General features: G+C 35.9%; 1 pseudogene; it reads right to left on the reverse strand.

The window, feature by feature from the left end:
* Window positions 1–19,526: 19,526 nt before the first annotated feature.
* LOC149246711 (pentatricopeptide repeat-containing protein At3g26782, mitochondrial pseudogene) lies at window positions 19,527–20,386 on the reverse strand (annotated as a pseudogene).
* Between the last annotated feature and the right edge of the window lie 237 nt (window positions 20,387–20,623).

Genomic DNA, 20,623 nt, shown 5'->3' on the forward strand with positions numbered 1-20,623 from the left:
TATGAGGCTTTTTTCCTTAATAGCTACTGATTTTTCTTTGAATTTTTGACTCGTCATAGGTTAGGGTTTGCACCGAGAGTTATGTTCTCCTTACAATTGAGATGTTGTCTATTTAGTTTCTTTATAAGGAATTGGGAAAAAAATATACCCTCAAAATATCTTCCATCACTTCTATAGCCAAGGTTCAAAGGTTGGTAGTCAAAGCTACAGGGTAACGACATATTTTTTTTACAAAACCTAGGTACTACACATCCTTAGTTTTTTTTTTCATTCTACAACAAAAGTTTGGTAATTTCACTATCTCAGTTTATCTATAATGATAATATCCTTATGCTACTTCTTCTAGGGTTGGGGTGTTTATGTTTCCATTGTTAATCATTCTTCTTGTCGAAGAACCATGTGGAAATAGTAAATTTATATTTATGTTCTTAGGTTTCTTGCAGAGAATTTCCACTCTATTCTATTTAATTGCTAATTCATGGTTTTCTATGCTCGTCATGATAGGGTTTGATTATAGTTTTGATAATTCAGGTTGCTGGAATATCTCTGCCATAGGTAAATCTAGAAGACAAACACCATTTTCCTATTCAAATTAACTCTTAATCATTTTCTCCTCTTTACTGCTTCAAGGTTTAGTATACTTTGACCCTTGTTATTTGTAGGTCAATACTGAACTCATTAGAAGCTTTGCAAGGAGAAAGCCTTTAGCTATTTTACTTCTAAATTACTTCCAAGTACTCAAGAATTTATTATTTCTTCTTCTTTTTTGGTTGTGTGTTGCATGACTCTCCTCAGAAACAAAGGTTTTAGGCTAGAACTAGTCAAATCTTCCATGATACTTGTGCATGCATAAAGAAATTATTCGGGTTTTTGGTACACCAGACTTGAGCTCTAAGTACATATTTACTTTATTCTCATGTTAAATATTTTGTTATTTCACTGTTCATGTCTATCATGAATGGTGTCTATAATTAATTAAGCATATTGGAGGCTAGACATAGATTGATGTTGTCTTTATTTATAATTTATATTTATTTCAGTGCTTTAAAATTTAAACTAGAGTTATGAGGTCTCTTTTGTTTATTATTATAAAGAACCAAACCTCTCAATGCTAATTGTTTCTTGTTAGAATATAATATTTTTACTATCATAGTCTATTATATATATAGGTAGTTATTTATGAATGTATTGCATGCTTATTGTGATTTGGTTCAGACACTTTTCTTTTATGTAGATATTTATTACTTTTGGGGTTATCACCCTCATAATTTTGATTCCCATATATATATATATATATATATATATATATATATATATATATATATATATATAGATATATATATATATATATATATATATAGATATATATATATATATATCTATATATATATATATATATATATAGATAGATAGATAGATAGATAGATAGATAGATATATGGACAATCCTAATGCATAGAAAGTAGAGTTCCTGACTCCTGGTTTCTATATTTTCTGGACTTGTAGGTTTTCTGAAGGACATGTCCCTTGGCGTGGATTGCATATTGGTTGAGGGGTAACATGGGTGCTTTGTCTCAAAGTTAACCCATAACCTTTCTAACATTGCCATATATACATCTTATTTACTTACATGATAATAAATATATACATGTACACATAATCTTTCCATGAAAACATATTTGAAATAATGACATGGTTATTCACAGTTTCTTGTATAGAGTTAGTTCGACAGAGTTCATTATTACAAAATTAACCATTTTTTTTACAACTAGAGACTTATTTCCAACAAATACCGACAATGACTCTTACTTCCTATTTAGAATCAAAATCAAATCTTAACACACATAATGTCAACATGATATGATACGTAATCCGTTACTTATCTGAATCTATGAAAATACAATAGGAGTTACCACACTCCTCTAAACCAATGAATTGTTGTCTCGACAACCCCTACTAAGCTCTAGACTCTTTTTTTGTTAGGAAACCAATCAATAATTTTCATAGATTCACCTCCTCAATCCCTAGCAAGTGTCCTAGTCCTGTTAAACCTAGTTTGAATACTTGATTTACATAGCTCCAGCCTTTATCTCTCATTAGAACCTTGTTTTTATTTCTAGATTATATTTCTCTCGCACAATCTCGTTTTTTTTCTTTTCTAAATCTTTTCCCACCAATGACATTTCTCTCTAGTGATGATCCTTCTGGTGGAAAGGAAAAATATTACCAGCAAAAGGGAGGCTTTTATTTTTTTGTATATATCTTTTCTTGGACCATAATTGATTCTAACTGTTTCCCAATAGTTGGGAGCCTAACTACTCATGTGGTGTCTCCTCTTATATATCCAAAAAATAGAAATAAATAAAACAACATTATTTCATTAATATCAATAAATATTTACAATCTCATAAAAATATTTCAACAATTTTTCAAACTTGTAAAATCATAAAATTCTAAATAAATATTTACATTCTCATAAAAATCATTGTTTTAGTCATTTTTCAAACTTATAAAATCATAAAAGTCTAAATAGAAATTGATTTCGCCAGACCATTACCTAAACCATATAGATTTTAGTGGACTTTAATCACATGTGGGAACACTTCTCTCATTTCTTTTTGAGCATAGAAATAAAATGTTAAATAATTCCAATTAATCTCTTATCTTCATAAGATTCGTAAAGCATTAATCATAAACATCATCATATGAAAACACTCTTCTCTTTTTTTGGACATAGAAATAAAATATTAAACAATTCCAATTAATCTTTTATATTCCTAAAATCCACTAACTATAATTTTGTTAACATTATTTTTCTTTTTAAATAAATAAACTTATAAGTTTACTAAAATCTATATTAAAATATAATTTAGAATGATTATAAATTAAAAATTTATTAAAACCTATATTTTCAGATTTTGATAGAAAATTTATATGCATAAAATATACATGATTCAACTATATTAATCTTACTTGCATTAGTTTAAAACAAATATCCAAATACAGGAAATTATATTAAAAAAATAAAATGATGAAGGTCAATAACAAGAGTTTCCGATGATATGACAACTTTGTACTTTTGACAAAGAAATTTGTTGTTATTATCTAGCTTTTTCATCACTTACATGACTTGGAATAATGCGTAGGAGGATTGGGTTATTAGTTGTCGGAGTTTTGTTAAGAGATTTTCTCAACAATATTATCCTTGTTTAGAACCTATTGGATCTCATAATCACTATTTATGTGGCTTGTAATTTGACTTTGATGGAAATATACGAATAGTTTTGTGTGCACAATGTCTTCTTCAATTTCCTTTTTGGTATCAGAGCCTCTATGGGCTTGACTCCCTCTAGGGAGGGCCCAGGAGGATGGGAAAATTCTGAGGATTAAATTTGTCCTTTGTACATAGTTAGCCTGAGTGTTTGTTTTGCTATTATTTCAGTGTTGAATTTAATATTTCTTTTAGTGTCTCCCTAGGGAGTGATTGGAAGGAGTGACCAGAGAAGAAGAAGCCACTGAGTGTTCATGACAGAGCTGTGTAATCTCGATGTTCCTTTTTGTGTGTGGAGCCAACATTCCGCAACAGGCGTCTGCCATGTTTTATGGTAATCGAGCGCGGTGGGTGATCCAGTGTGGTGTGTTGCCTGCCCAAGGAGACGTGTAAATTGAACGTCATGAAAAATTGTTGTCTGTTGTGAGTGGAGAAGCGCACCAGTTTTGTTTCTGTTTGGGTCCTCACTTCCCCATAGAACCACATCTTCTGACACTTGCAATTCTGGAAGATAGGGACTGATGTTGGAATCGCTTCTCTAAGACTTTATATCTTCAAAATTGTCAAGAGTGCTCTTTGGTCATGGATGTGCAATCTTGGCATAAAGTGCAGAACCAGTGCTTTCACTAACTTGAGCGGCCTTTGCTCTATGGCTAACTACACGTTCAAAATCATGTAAGCCACCATTAGAATTTTTGTCACTCTGATTCCTTCTACGTTAGCCAAAATATGTTCACACTCTCTGAAATGATCAATCGAAGATCAGATGTGAGGTTGCTCTATGTCTGTCATTTGAGATAGCGAAGTCCAATGTCACCGAAGGCCTTCAGATCAAAGTGTCAGTAGACCTTATTACAAATATTTTGAAGGATGAGAGGTTAAACTCCGATGGGGATTGCCTTGCAGTGGTCATGGATTTTGCAGATGATAAGCGACATTGAACATGTCATCTGAAGCTTGTCTATTGAACATAGAAACAAGACAAAAGGGCAGAGGTATTGTATGGATCGTGAGCTCATCCACAACCTTTGGAAGGAAACTGAGCTTTCTATAGGAGAAATTTGACTGAGTTGAATTGCAATAGATCTCCCCAAGTGTTTTTCAATGCGATAGATGCTTAAGGGCCATGGGGATAAAAATTCATTTGTTAAACAAACAATGCAGAGAAAAAATTGATTTGTCCAATGGTTGTGCTAATCTATGTAGGAGGCATGTATTTTAGTCATTAATTATTAGTATATGTTATATTTATTTTTTTGGGTAAAATTATATGAAGAACCAATTAATGAACATAATAATATAATTAAACTTGTGGTTCTCAATGTTTTTCAATGTTTTTTGGTGTTGAGAGAACGCATTGCTAGATTAATTGTGTAAAAGTGTTATTAATTGTGTACACGTGTTATATGTTGATGCATATCATTGTACTTCGGTCTTCAAGAGCATCAGTTACAGGTTATGTTATTAGATTCAAAGGTCAATTGCATAATTTACTGATCGATACAGTCTAGTATCGAGATTGTTCTTCGGGAGATCAAGAAACGTCAATTATACAAAGTTCATCAAAGATGGTTAGAGGCGGTTATGTCTTAAATGAGTTGAATGAGAAGCTCAAAGATTGTGGTGGTGAAAAGAGCATTGTCCTGGAGAATTTAGAGTGGGGATAAGTGTTGAAGAAGACCAATCAGATAGATGTGACATATGAATTGTAATTTTTCATTTTTGTATTAATCTTTGTAATAATGTAATGTAAGCATTAAAAGGGGGACTTGGAATAATGCTTACAATAGTATATAGGTAAGATTGGGTTGTTGGAGTTTTGTTGAGAGATTTTCTCAACAATGTTTTCCTTGTTTAGAACCCATTGGATCTCATAAGCACTATTTATGTGGCTTGTAATTTGGATTTGAAGTTAATATATGAATAGTTGTGTTCACAATATCTTGTCCTTCAATTTCTTTTTACATATAATTAGATTATTTTAATATTTTTAAATTTATTTTTTAATTGATTTTAATTTTTATTCGAGAAGAAAAGACAAAACATAAAATTAAAATAAAATAAAAAGAAGGAAAAAAATTAAGAAAATGGAAAGAAAACAATTAACATGTACACACAACTTGAATTTAATTATTCTGTTTATTAGCACCAATGTATAAGTGGTTGCTTCTAAATTTCTTCGTGGGTAAATGTGGTAGTAAGATTTGGCCAAAGTATCTTTTGGAGATTTAAGTTGAAATCTTGGATGTATTGGTGATGGAAAAATTTAAAAATGTATTTTTAAGAAGGGGGTAATTTTTAAAGTTATTAAATAATAAAAAAATTATATAAATAATTTAAATTATAATTTTACTGTAAAAAAATAATTTAATAATATTAATGATTTATTTATATAATTAATTTAAATTATAATAATTTGAATATAATTTATAATTAATAAAAATAAAATTTCAAATAATAAAATAAGATAATATAATATAATATATTACATGTAAATAATAAATAGAATTATTTTATTTTACAAATTATGATAGGCTAAAGATAATTTAGATAATTATTATACATATATATAACAATTATAAGTAAGGAAAAAAACCCACAAAGATATATCAAATTTAAAAGGTTTTATATCAAGAAACATCAAATTATGGAACGCAAAGTGTCAAACTATAGAATGAAAAATTCTTCTAACACAAGAAAATTGTACTATCTTCAAGACAATGTTAGAGAGATTAATTCAAGAGGAGAAAATTGGTTTCAAAAGTTTCGAAAATCATGAGTTAACAAATATAATCCAAAGTGCACTTGAGAAGTGCAAAAGAGAAAAAAATAGGAAATCAGAATCAAATTGTTTTCCTGTAAATACTTGGTTTGATGAAGAATGCAAAATGGCAAAGAGAACCTTTAAAAAGGTAGGCAAGGAGAGGATGAATGTAGAGTTATATAAGTAGATACTAAAAAGGAAAAAAGACGAGTTCATGCAAACAAGGCAAGAAGAGTTAATATATCTAAGCAAGAATAACCCAAAGCTTTTATGGCATGAACTTCAACCAAGGTAGAAGCAAATATGAAATAATATTACAACCCAACAATGGTTTGAATATGAAAAGAAACTCTATGAGAAAGAATCAGAGGCGGAGCTTCCCTCCAGGATTAATACAACTACAAAGCTCTTCATGTTACAAGAGGTGGAGATTAGAATTAAGAAGATGAAAACAGGAAAGGCAAAGGACTTTTTTGAGCTTCAAGCAAAGTATCTAAAATGGGGAATGAACACTCTTGCACTGCACATCATGGAAATATTTAACAACATCATTTAGCAAGGATTCCCAAGGGACTAGACAACTAGCCTATCAATACCCCTTTTTAAAAGTGGAGACATTAATAATCCTTCAAATTATATAACCATTATGATCAATCCTTTGTTTGCAAAGCTTTTTGGTGTCATGGTAGAAGATAGAATCAGTAAGTGGGCAGAAGTAAAAGAAAAGAGGGCAAGTGGACAAGCGGGTTTTAGGATGAAGCATTCTATAGTGGATCATGGTATCATGTTGAGACACATTGTTGAAAAGTTTTGGGAGGACAAAGAAGAAGCATTTTGCTACTTTGTTGACTTCAAAAAGGCATTTGACATAGTCTCTAGAGATAAGTCATGACATAGAATGGAAGAACTTGAAATTCCTTTGCATTATAGAGCCGATGTCCATAGACTTTATGAAGAAGTGAAAGACAAAATTAGAACCTCAATAGGTATTTTAGAAATCTTTAGAAGTGACATTGGAGTCAAGCAAGGTTGCCCTCTATCTCCTACTCTTTTTGGCTTATATATTGATAAACTGGAAGAGTGGATAAATCTGCAAGATGGAGATGGTGTTCGGTTGGGGTAGTTTGCGATAAAGCTTCTTTTATATTTGGATGATCTTGTATTGATTTCTAAATCAGCCCATGGATTGCAAATGCACCTATATGCCCTTGAGCATTTTTGTAGAGAAGTGGGGATGCAAGTCAATACTAGAAAAACCAAAATAATGATTTTCTCTAATAAAAGGAAGTAGAGCTAACATATGTTCTTCTTTGAAGGCAACATTCTTGAAGAAGTAAATGAGTACAAGTAGCTCGGGATTGATTTCAACCAAAAAATTAATTGAGAGGACTGCAGAAAGAATAGAATTTTAGGAGGGTGGAAAGCATTATACGCTCTTCAAAACAGATGTAGAGAGGCAGAGTTATGGGATTGGAAAACGAATAAAGTGCTTTTTGGACTCCTAGTTTGTCCAGTCATTCTATATGGGTGTGAATTGTGGGCTAGCAGCACCCCCATCTCAAAATGGAAACAAATTGAGAAAATCCTAAAACGCTTGATCATGAGCAAGTTCAAAATAAAAAATTTGGTATCTTATGAGGTAAATTTGAGTGAAATAGGAGCAGCTCCCATCAAAGCAACTGTTATAGTGTGGTGTTAAAATTGGCAACCAGGGAAAACTTCATGTGGGTCATATTATTCATGGCTGATAATATTTTTATTAGATTCCTCTCGTCGAGAGGTGTATGATTGATATAAAGATCATCCAATTCCGATAAGTATTCATGGAGATATCAATTTATTTTGATTATGGAATTATTATCAAGCCGACCTACAACTCATGTACGCTCAGAAGCCCAACAGTCGCATCTATTCACCCACCAACGTTGTGTATAAATATAAGAGGACCTTTCCTCATTTAGACTCACTCATCTCATCACATCTCTCTCTCTCTACTGCGCAGATATGAGTCTCTTCTCTACTGCGCTAAAATGGGTCTCTCTCTCTCACACATTTGAAGCCGGAAACTACTGAAACTGAAGCTGCAACTGCAGAAGTAAAGATTGACTTGCGTGGCCTAGAAGATCTCCTCTTTGGAATAGCACTGTAGGTTCATCTAAACCTCCTCTGAAAGCCGCAACTTTTGGTGGTGGAATGAAGTCAATCCGACGAACGGTTTGCAAGATATCGACTGCCCTAGTTTGAAGCCGGAAATTGCTGAAACTGAAGCTGCAACTGCAGAAGCAAAGATTGACTTGCGTGGCCTAGAAGATCTCCTCATCTGAACTGCGCTGTAGGTTCATTTGAACCTCCTCTGGAAGCCGAAACTTTTGGTGGTGGAATGAAGTCAATCCGACTGTCGGTTTGTGAGATATGGTCTGCCCTAGTTTGATAATGAAGCCGCTAATGCTGATGCTACTGATCTAGGGTTTGCTACTGCTGCTATGAATCAGATTTATTGTACTATTTCTCTCTGCTGAATTATTGAAGATAAAAGAAGATTTGATCAAAGGGTTTCCCCACACATTGTGGGGTTTGTCCCTGGCTAGCCGCCACATCTTGTGTCTCTTGTCTTGGCTTGTTTTCTGTCGATCGTTTAATGTTCTATCTGCACTTTACTTTATGTACATGTGATTGCTAATCGGTGGAATATAATAAGAAAAAGAAGTAAACTGTTATAAGCATAGAACATACCATAACTTAACATGGTAACGGAGCTGAGGTGAAGACAAAGCCCAAGCAAGAGCAAGAGCAATCATTGAAGAGAAGATTGGCAAGGCTATCCTAAAAGAACTATGGGGTCCTCAACACTCTTTCCTGCCGAAGACAAGCTCCGTGAGAAAGCTGACTATCACGGATGGAAGATGTCTATCGATCTAACCCTTGAAGATCAAGGAGTGCTGGACCATGTAAGAGGCAATATTGTTGAGCCTTCATCAAATGCATCTGCTGCTGCCTGGAACAAATGGAAAAATGAGAAGTCAAAACAAAGAAGATCATCCGGGACTCTATCGACAAGCGCTTGGTGGCCTACATCTCTGATCTAGACACCTACAAGGAAATCTACGACAGATTGGTGAGTTTATTTAAAGTTAATGATGCAAATCAAGTTTTGTTTCTTAGAAATAAGTTGAGGGAAATCAAGAAGGGTAAAGATGAAAGTATGCAAGCATACTTCTTAAGAATCATCGAGATCAAGAACAATCTCCTATCTATTGGGGAAACCACTACTGACAGAGAAATGGCACTCACAACTCTCGGAGGATTACCATCTGAATGGTATGTGTTCAGGACTACTCTTCTGAACAATAATGTAATTCCTAGTTTCGAGGAATTAATGGCTAGATGCATTCAAGAACAAACAAGGGTAGAAGAGCAGGAAATGCCCTTGCCTAAAGGTCCTCCTGCTGCTTTTTCTTCTCATGCTAAGAAAAGAAATAATTCTGGGTCTAAATTGAAAAGAAAGGTTGGATTTAAGGGTGGAAGAAAAGGACGATGTTTCATTTGCAATAAAGCAGGTCACTATGCAAGGGAATGCCTTGATAGAAAGGACTCTCACTGTGACGATGATCAAAATCCCTCTCATGGTAATCGAAGGAATGGAAAATTCAACAACAAAGGAAAAAGGAATGTGGGAAATCAAGGAAGAGGGCAACCATTCAAGAAGGCTAAAAATTCCAGGTATGAATCTAACACTGTTGACGATAAGCGGGTTGAATATTATCTACTAGCTGCTCTATCTACCTCCGCTCCTTCGGACTCAATGGGAATTTGGCTCATTGATAGTGGTGCCTCAAGAAACTTCACTGGTTACAAAGAAGTACTCTATAATCTGGTAGAGAAAGAAACTAACCTGGAAATTGTCCTTGGAGATGACATGAAATACCCAGTGAAAGGTGTAGGCAATGTTTCTCTTAAACTGAATCAAGGTAATACGATTCACTTACAAGATGTATTATATGTACCTGATCTCAAAAAGAACCTGGTATCCATCTCGGCAATGGAAGACAAAGGCTATAAGGTAACCTTCAGCGATGGTAAGGTACGCATATGGAAAAATAATGTTAAAGATGCTTTCACTCTTGGGTTTTGAGTTGATTCTTTATATCAAGTCAGTGGAAGTCCGCTAGGTGTCATGTCTTGTGAAACAACGCTTCAGTCCGAACTTTGGCATCAGAGGTTTTCCCACCTTCATTACAAAGCTCTACCCGATGTAAGACAGATGGTAACAGGGATGCCTGAATTCTGAGTAGAGAAAGAAGGTGTATGTCCAGGATGTGCCGAAGGAAAGCTCAAAAGGGGACCATTCCCCTCAAGCCAAAGTAAGACCTCCGATATATTACAATTGGTTTACTCAGGCATACCTAAGGTTGGCATTAAGAGGGAGACTACTACACCACATACTCCTGAGCAGAATGGTGTGATGGGAAGGAAGAACCACACGATGATGGAAGCTGTCCGGGACATCCTACATGATCAAAGACTTCCAAAGTTTCTATGGGCTGAAACTACAATCACCGCCGTATATGTAGAAAATCGATGCCCTCATCAAGCATTGGGTTCCAAGACTCTTGAAGAAAAATTCACCGGTAAGAAACCTGATGTTTCTCATTTTAAAATTTTTGGAAGCCCTGCATACTTTCATGTGCCGAAAGAGAAAAGAAATAAATTGGGAGCATCTGGAAAGAAGGGAATTTTCGTGGGCTATGGTGAAAATACTAAAGGCTATAGAATCTATGTAGCCGGTCAAAGGGAAGTCATAATTAGTCATGATGTCACCTTTGATGAAGATATGGCTCTCAACAAGGTGATCAATCTTCTGACTTTGAGGAGCTCTCAAGAAGCCGACACCAGGGAACCGAAAGAAAAGGATGATGAATCAATGCCTGATGTAGAAGAACCCATGGATCCGATTGATCCTCCTCCATATGAGCCTTCCTCTTCTAGGAAGAGGCCTTCATGGCTTAAGGGGTTACTTGATGATGCTGAAGGACATGTCGCACCCCGAGGAACCTTCCATCAAAGTAAGAAACTTAACAGGTATCAGGGATACCTGACCATCATGAGCACGATCATACAAAATGAGCCTTCATCATTCTCAGATGTCGTCAAGCATTAACTATGGAAGGATGCTATGACCATAGAATATGAGTCTATCATAAAGAATGATGTTTGGGAAGTAGTTCCCAGACCCCAGGACAAGACTGTTGTTACTTCCAAATGTCTTTACAAGATAAAGCATGCAGCAGATGGAAGCACGGAAAAGTATAAGGTTCGTTTTGTTGCTCGAGGTTTCTCCCAAAAGGAAGGTATAGACTATGATGAGATATTTGCACCTGTTGCCAGATATACGACCGTCCGCTCGATCATAGCCCTTGCTGCTTCACAAGGATGGAACCTACATCAGATGGATGTCAAGACTGTGTTCTTGCATGGCTCGATTAAAGAAGAGGTCTACGTGGAGCAACCCGAAGGATTTGAGATTTATGATCGAAAATCTCATGTATGCAGGTTGAAGAAAGCTCTCTATGGGCTGAAGCAAGCACCTCGAGCATGGTATGAGAGGATCGATAGCTACTTGATGAAGCTGGGATTCACTAGGAGTAAAGCCGATCCTAACCTTTACTTTAAGGTTGAAGATGACAAGCATCTCATACTGGTGTTGTATGTGGATGACCTCTTTCTAACAGGTGCAGACCCTCTCATTCACAAATGTAAGAGGGAGCTGGCCTCTGAATTTGAAATGAAAGACCTAAGACTGATGCACTACTTCCTAGGACTTGAAGTGTGGCAAAAGCCAGGAGAAACTTTCCTATCTCAAGGAAAATATGTGGTGAAGATATTGGAAAGATTCGGTATGATGGACTGCAAGCTTGTGACTACCTCGAGGATCTTAACTTTTAGAAGTTATATGGTAGTGATGTCGGACCAGACTTGGGAAATGCCTCTGAGTTTCAAAAACTCATTCGCATTGATGTTCTTGGTGAACCTCTGTCCGAACATATGTTTTGCAGTTAGCATTGTGTGCTCATATTTGGTTGAGCCTCACTGGATTGATGCCAGGAATCTTCTGAGATGTCTTCAGGACACAATCTCTCATGGATTAAGATACACTGTCGTAGATGTGAGACTACTTGGATATACTGATGTTGATTGGGCAAGCAGTGTGGTGGACCGTAAGAGCACTTCCGGGTACTATTTCACCTTGGGATCTACTTCGATATCCTGGATGAGCATGAAGCAGAAATCGGTGGCTTTGAGCACCGCCGCAGCAGGATATATTGTTGCTAGCATCACCTCGTGTGAGGCAGTCTGGTTACGAAAGCTCTTCAGTGAGCTGTTTGGATTTACATTGGATACCTCTGTGATTCTCTATAACAACCAGAGGTGGGATTCGATTATTGAGGAATCCCGTATTCGTCGATTGCTCCAGCAGATAAACATCATCTGGGATATGGTAATTTGATGAGAAAGGAGGCTCCATCGCATTAAGATGATGTACAGGTTGATACACCTTGTCAAAGCCCTGAGGAAATATCTAATCTGTGATTTTCCCAAACGACTTGGAGTCACCAAGAAACCCTTGTACAAGGGTCCTGCATGTTGCATACATTGAGCTCTAGGAGCTCTAAGGGCTTGCAGTTATTACTGGAGCAACATACGACCACAGGGTGACTCACCCTCCCCTGGTGGTGCGCACTGGAACAAGATGATTCGCTCTCTTGTGGGAAAAGATGATTCGCTCTCTTGTGGAACATGATGACTCGCTCTCCTATGTAGCAAGATGATTAGTTCTCCTGTGAGGCCTGGATTGATGTGTTCTCCATGGCGGCCTGGATTGATGTGTTCTCCATGGCGATTGTAGCAAGATTGATGTGTTCTCCTGTGAGGACAGGATTGATTAGTTCTCCTGTCGAGGCATCCTACACATGCAGTCTGGGACTCATGGGAAGTACCTCTCATCTGATCAATGAGCAGGGAAATGAAGTTAGGGACCATAGTAGTACCGATGGACGCATCGTTGTATCTACCGTACTCCCTATGCTAGGATGACCTCCATTGATCTGGGATCAATGATATTGGTCTGGGACCAGTGGTAGGAGTTGTACTTACTATGAAGCTGACTTCGGGTCAGCTGAGACTGGTCTGGGACCAATGGTACGCACTCTAAGACTGACTTTGAGTCAGTGGAGGATGATACTGGTCTAGGACCAGTGGAGTTGTACTCACTATGACGCTGACTTCAGGTTGGTTGAGACTAGTCTGGGACCAGTGATACATACTCTGAGATTGACTTTGAGTCAGTATGATACATCCTCGATCATTTCTTCTTCTTCATAATTCGGACAAAAGCAGAGCAGAACAGAGCAAAACAGTACAGATCAGTGCAGGGCAGAACAAGACAAAGCAGAACAGGTAGAATAGAGTAGAGCAGGGCAAGGGTCAGGCTGTACAGGGTAGTGCATTTGATGGATGAATAGTAACGACCGATAGACAGATTGCAGATGAAGTTCTCCATGGTTGAGAGGGAGTGTTAAAATTGGCAACCAGGGAAAAAATTCATGTGGGTCATCTTATTCATGGCTGATAATATTTTTATTAGATTCCTCTCTTCGAGAGGTGTAGGATTGATATAAAGATCATCCAATTCCGATAAGTATTCATGGAGATATCAATTTATTTTGATTATGGAATTATTATCAAGCCAACCTACAACTCATGTAGGCTCAGAAGCCCAACAGTCGCATCTATTCACCCACCAACGTTGTGTATAAATATAAGAGGACTTTTCCTCATTTAGACTCACTCATCTCATCACATCTCTCTCTCTCTACTGCGCAGATATGAGTCTCTTCTCTACTGCACTGAAATGGGTCTCTCTCTCTCACACATTTGAAGCCGGAAACTGCTGAAACTGAAGCTACAACTGCAGAAGCAAAGATTGACTTGCGTGGCCTAAAAGATCTCCTCTTTGGAACTGCGCTGTAGGTTCATCTGAACCTCCTCTGAAAGCCACAACTTTTGGTGGTGGAATGAAGTCAATCCGACAAACGGTTTGCAAGATATCGACTGCCCTAGTTTGAAGCCGGAAACTGCTGAAACTGAAGCTGCAACTACAGAAGCAAAGATTGACTTGCGTGGCCTAGAAGATCTCCTCATCTAAACTGCGCTGTAGGTTCATCTGAACCTCCTCTGGAAGCTGAAACTTTTGGTGGTGGAATGAAGTCAATCCGACTGTCGGTTTGTGAGATATGGTCTGCCCTAGTTTGATAATGAAGCCGCTAATGCTGATGCTACTGATCTAGGGTTTGCTACTACTGATATGAATCAGATTTATTGTACTATTTTTCTCTGCTGAATTATTGAAGATAAAAGAAGATTTGATCAAAGGGTTTCCCCACACATTGTGGGGTTTGTCCCTGGCTAGCCGCCACATCTTGTGTCTCTTGTCTTGGCTTGTTTTCTGTCGATCGTTTAATGTTCTATCTGCACTTTACTTTATGTACATGTGATTACTAATCGGTGGAATATAATAAGAAAAAGAAGTAAACTGATATAAGCATAGAACATACCATAACTTAACATGTGGCTCATAAGATATCTAAAAAGAATTGAGCAAATGGGAGTAGGTAGATGGCATAATGTTATCTTCAATGAAGGCATGAGCGAAAGAAAGAAAACATGGATGAAACAAAACTACATATGGATGCAAAAACGAAATATCTACCTCAATACATTTCCCACAAATAGCAAGGATCTAAAGGATTTAGTTATGAATAAGTTTCGTAGACGGGTATGGGGAAAAGAGTTGGGTAGAAATAAGAAGTACTACATTGAGGAATTCAACCCTACGTGTGATCTACAACAAAAAGAGTTCATTGGAGCTAGCATTCCATGGAGGGCAAAGGTTCTTATTGCTCAATTAAGAACCAACTCGCATCAACTTCGATGTGAAACAGGATGGTGGAAAAGGCCTAAAGAAGCTTGGGAAGAACGAGTGTGTACATTTTGCACGTCTGGGGCAGTGGAATTGGAAAAACATTTCATTTTGGAATGTGATGCATTCAAAGACATCAGAAAAAGTTACAGGAATATGCTAGCATCGATTTCTTGGCATTGTCTTTTTAGTGAGTGGATTGGTGGAAAGTTGGGCTAGCTCATCATCAATTTGAACAAGAAAAGAATTGAATTACAAAAGACAAAAAAAAGGAAACTAATAGTCCCATAAACTATTTTTAGTCTCATAGACGTTCAAATATCATTTCATTTCATTTCATATGTTAATTAATTTTTTTTAATAATTTATCTTTTACTTGAAACATCAATATGATGGTTTTTGGTTGGGCCGTCGAAACATCAATATGGTCGTCACTTAACTTCTAATTCAATTAATTTAACTTCCTTGTTAAAGTAATTTGAAGGAAAGGAACCAATTTTAAGTAAGGTTAATATATCTTTCAACTAGCATTTACACTAGATGTTGCAAAGGAAACGCCGTAAGTTTTTGTACCCGAAAGTGTTCCCCTAAAAAGTACAACATATGAGTCTTTGAGGCTCAATATTCTATTCAAACATATTCATGCACGGCCTCAAATAATCTACCCATATTTGAAGTAACAATACTCAGACAATTGTCTTTTCGTTGGCTTTGCCCTTAGAGGATACATTTACAGTAGGATTATTGTTGATATTCACTAGTCAAAATTGGTCGATTGCAGGGCATGCTATCAAATGAAACTACTGTAATTGCTGAAATTGGTGACTCTTGGTTTAATTGCAAGAAAATTGTGCATAAGTTGAACATCATTTCTCTGGAGTGGAATTTTGCATAAGTTGAACATCATTTCTCTGGAGTGGAAACACCTTTGTAATTTAGGAGCTTACTCGTTGAACATCATTTCTCTTTAGTGATCCTGTATATTACTTAGACTTTGCACCTCAATTGCTAAGGTAAGAATTTTCAGCTCGATCACTCATTGTATTTGCACCTGGCTTTGCTGCTTGTTTTCCCTTTGAATTGTGTTCATTGATATTACTTTGCTACTCTGAGGACTATAGTACAATCTTATCCCAAATCAACTCCTGAAATTGTGTTCATTGATGTTATATAATTACTTTGCTAGTCTCAAGACTATAGTACAAGCTTATCCCAACTCAACTCCTGAAAAGTGAATTAACTTGTCCTCCCCGATCATGATTTCCTCAATTAGTTCTCAGTTGTACAAAGTTGAAGCATTTTCTCCCCTAGTTACAAGAGCTCCATTCAATTCCATCAAAATTAGCATGCTTAATGGAAACTATTACAAAAATTTTCTCTTTCTTTGCTGTCTCAATCTAGGCTACTTTTGCCATTGAAATTTTGCCACTTCATCCTCATTTTCTCTTTCTCTGTTGTCTCAATCTATGCTACTTTTGCTATCAAACTTTTTCCATCGAATCTACCTGTACATGAGCTCCATAAATTTTGATCTTATCACTATTCATGGAAAAGTTCTATCAAGGTTCTCATGTTGTTTTAACTCGAAAAATTAAATTGAATGAAAATAAATAATTATAGTATAAATTTATTTTAATAGATTTATTAAATAATGCAAGGGATCCCATTTTTTTTAATATAAAAGAACTAATACATGAAATTAAAAGATAAAATAACTACTCTTTAAAATATTTAAATTTAGATTAAGACTTAAGATAATCTTATAGCATTGATTAATTTCCATGATATTCAAAGCATTACTTAAAAAAATATTAAATTTATTCAGGCTATTAATATAAAATATAGTGAAATCAAAAGGTGAGATGAATGCATACTTAGTTGGAACAATGAATTATATTTTTTCATTTACAATCAAAAGGTGAGATGAATGCATACTTAGTTGGAACAATGAAATAATTTTTTCTTTTACATTTAGGTCATGGAGGCCTTGATATCTTTAATCAGAAACTATGAGCTTGATAACCTCTACTCATGGATGTATTCATACTCGATTGGAGCGATGAATTATTTTTTGAATTATTTGCATTGATATCTTTAAAATAAAAATCCATTCTAGACCTGTTGAATTTTTACATTAGCTTAAATATATCTCATTGCACTAACATCTTAAGCCTTTGTACTGGAAAAAAACATTCATATATAATGGAATTTGGAATGAGTGTCTTATTGATAAGGTAGCTAAACCAAAAAAGGGTAACACCTTATGCTTGAGATATGGAAATTATTTTTGCTTTTACATTTAGGTCATGCAGACCTTGATATCTTTAATCAGAAACTATGAGTTTGATAATTATGAGCTTGATAACCTCTACTCATGGATGTATTCATACTCGATTGGAGCCATGAATTATTTTTTGAATTATTTGAATTATTTGCATGCCTTGATATCTTTAAAATAAAAATCCATCCTAGACCTATTGAATTTTTACATTAGCTTAAATATATCTCATTGCACTAACATCTTAAGCCTTTGTAATGGAAAAAAACATTCATATATAATGGAATTTGGAATGAGTGTCTTATTGATAAGGTAGCTAAAATCTTCCAACCACTTAAAAGAGATTTAAGTAGCCAAAATTTTTCAACCACTTAAAAGAGATTTAGGTAAAACCCAGAAAGTTAAAAAAAAAAAACTTATGATTTATACCATTTACTAAGATAAAAATAAAAATGGCAACACCTTATGCTTGAGATATGGAATCTTCCAACCACTTAAAAGAGATTTAGGTAAAACCCAGAAAGTAATTAAAAAAACTTATGCTTTATACCATTTACTAAGATCAAAAAATGGTAACACCTTATGCTTGAGATATGGAAAAGACCCATAATGTTCATCTTGAAAGTTTTCTTTTCTATCAAGGCGTGGATTGATATGTTCAATAGATTCATAAACATGTAAAAGCCTCTTCTTAAAGAAGATATAAACCTCTCGGGGTAAGAACCTAAGTTATGCTACGCACTCTAACACCGTCTTTCCTCTCTATAATTCCCTAGAAACACTTGGTTGTAACCAAAAAGAAATCACTAATTCCATAGTGTTTAGATATAGTTTTAATGCAAGGGATCTTTTATTATGAGTTATCCAAAATATTCATATGCTAATGTTCTCATTTGGTTGCAGAGCCTTGTTCTGTCCTTAACTTATTCCAAACTCGTATTGTATGAGATTTCAGGAGTTACATTCAAAACAATATTTCAGGGTGATAGAACATCTTGTGGTATCATTATCAGATTTTCCAAATCAACCTTCCAACTTTCTATTTTAGCCATTTTCCCCATGCATCAAATTCACATGTAGATTGAGAAGCAGGCAAGGGACTTGGAGGACAGTCAAATGGGCACTTTTGTATTTTGTTTCAGCAAGTTTTTTGAGTTTCTATCTTAGAAACTTGGTCTTTCTTAGTTGCAGATGATAGTATATTTGGATACCCAGTGGAGAGATAGGGTTATGGTCAACATTTCTGACCAATTGGACAACCTGCTATTTTGGAGAATGTCTATTTTTAGAAACTGCTATTTTTATAAAGTGATTTGATTGACAGGATGAGGATGATTACATATTCAGGCACCCCTTTGCAGCAGCAAAAGGTGTCTGGTTGCTGAAATTTTGAAGTCGTCAGAATGGTCTGAAAATTTATCTTAATACTCACTTTTATCTTATGTGCTCTGTATGGAGGAGCTATCTTTGGTATGTTGAATCCCTTATGTCTATTCTTAGCTGAGATATTTTGAAGGAGTGATTTTTCTTGAATCCCTTGCTTTTATTCCTTTACAATTTGACTGATTGTGAGTGCATAATCTATCAGTGAGAGCTTGAGATTACATTGTGTGCACATCATTGCATCCTTGAACACTATTGTGAGAAGGCACTCCAGAAGTTGTTGGATGCTCCCTGCAGTTCTTGTAGGTGAAGCTAGTTTCCCCCAAACTTTGTACTTACAACTTTGGAAATAAACATACCATTTATTTGGCTGCTACATCTCACTGATTCATTGTGTCTCTTGATTTTCTTTGATCTCTTGAATAGATGGCCAACAGGAAGTACTCACCCTTGGCCAATTTTGTACACGCCATAGGCCATAGGCTTTAGGGCACTAATGTCATTATTCATAATTCTGTTATTAAAACTTGTTTTTTTTTTTTCAGTTTTCCGTATAGGAATCTTCCTTTCTTGGACAAGTTTTCATGTTCTTAAAATGGATTTACATGCTTGCCAAGGTAAAAACCATCCTTAGGTGTCACCGTGCAGTTTTCTTTGTAGTCCAGTGTGTTTAATTGCAGTTTACAGCTCCAATATTTTGAATTACAGTGAACATTTATTGTAGTTTGCCAGCATTGTTCTTTGGAGTGGTGATAACGATTGGGAGCTCTCAAAATAATTTCTCGTGCAACCATCTTTGAGATAAACTTGCTTGCAGAGTGGCAGTCACCACACACTCGAAGGTTCTTGATGATTCAGATAGTTGTTCCAGGTGGCGTGTTTATTAGCCCAAATATGATTGCAAGCTTTTCACTATGGTGAAGAAGAATATGTTCCTTCTCTTCCTCCTTCACGTCATTCAACACAAACTTCGTCTCAGGAACATACCCTGCCACCTTCATTTCTTGATACAATCTCTTCAACTCTGCATATATTTTGTGTGATTGTGGGTGTGATTTATCACCTACAAGGAAGGCATGCACCTGCTTCTTGATCTCAATCCAGCTACATGTCGGGGTCTTTTTAATGCCTCTATCTTTCATCAATTTCCCAACCTTTTCAATATCACCCCACCTACCAGCTGTGGTGTAGATGTTTGAGAGAAGTACAAAGGGGGCAGGATTTGTAGGGGCCAAATTAAAAATATGCTTTTCCACGCATTCTCCTATCTCTACATTGTTATGCATTCTACAAGCAGTAAGCAAACAACTCCAAACAACCGCATCAGGTTTTATAGGCATGTTGTCGATGAAGTTTTGTGCTTCCTCTAGATGCCCAGCACAGCCTAGAAGGTCAACCATGCAGCCATAATGGCCCATTGTAGGTGTGATGTGATAGTATTCCTTCATGCAATTGAAGTTCTTATAGCCCTCATCCACTAGACCTGCATGGCTGCATGCAGACAAAACACGAACAAATGTTATATGGTCTGGCTTTACACCCTAATGTTTCATTTTTCAAAGAGTTCAAGGGCTTCTTTGCCACACCCATGGATGGCATATCCTGCAATCATGGTTGTCCATGAGGCAACATCCTGATGATTCATTTTGTTAAACAGCTCACATGCCTTCTTTATATTCCCACATTTTGCATACATATCTATAACAGCATTCATGACAGTGGTGTAAGATTGGAATCCGCATCTAATTATGTTTTCATGGATCTCCATACCCTATTCCAGTGCAGCAAAATTGGCACACACTGGGAGTATACTCGTAAAAGTTTTCAAGTCTGGCCTAACTCCTGCCAATTGCATTCTTTGAAAAAGCTTCAGGGCTTCCTCACCATGTCCATTCTGCACATATCCTGCAATCATTGCAGCCCATGAAACCACATTTTGTTGTGGTATTTC

Source organism: Pinus tabuliformis, chromosome 7 (genome assembly GCF_031772625.1).
Source record: "Pinus tabuliformis cultivar Carrire ecotype Pingquan chromosome 7, CPIR1, whole genome shotgun sequence".
Classification (NCBI taxonomy): Eukaryota; Viridiplantae; Streptophyta; class Pinopsida; order Pinales; family Pinaceae; genus Pinus; species Pinus tabuliformis.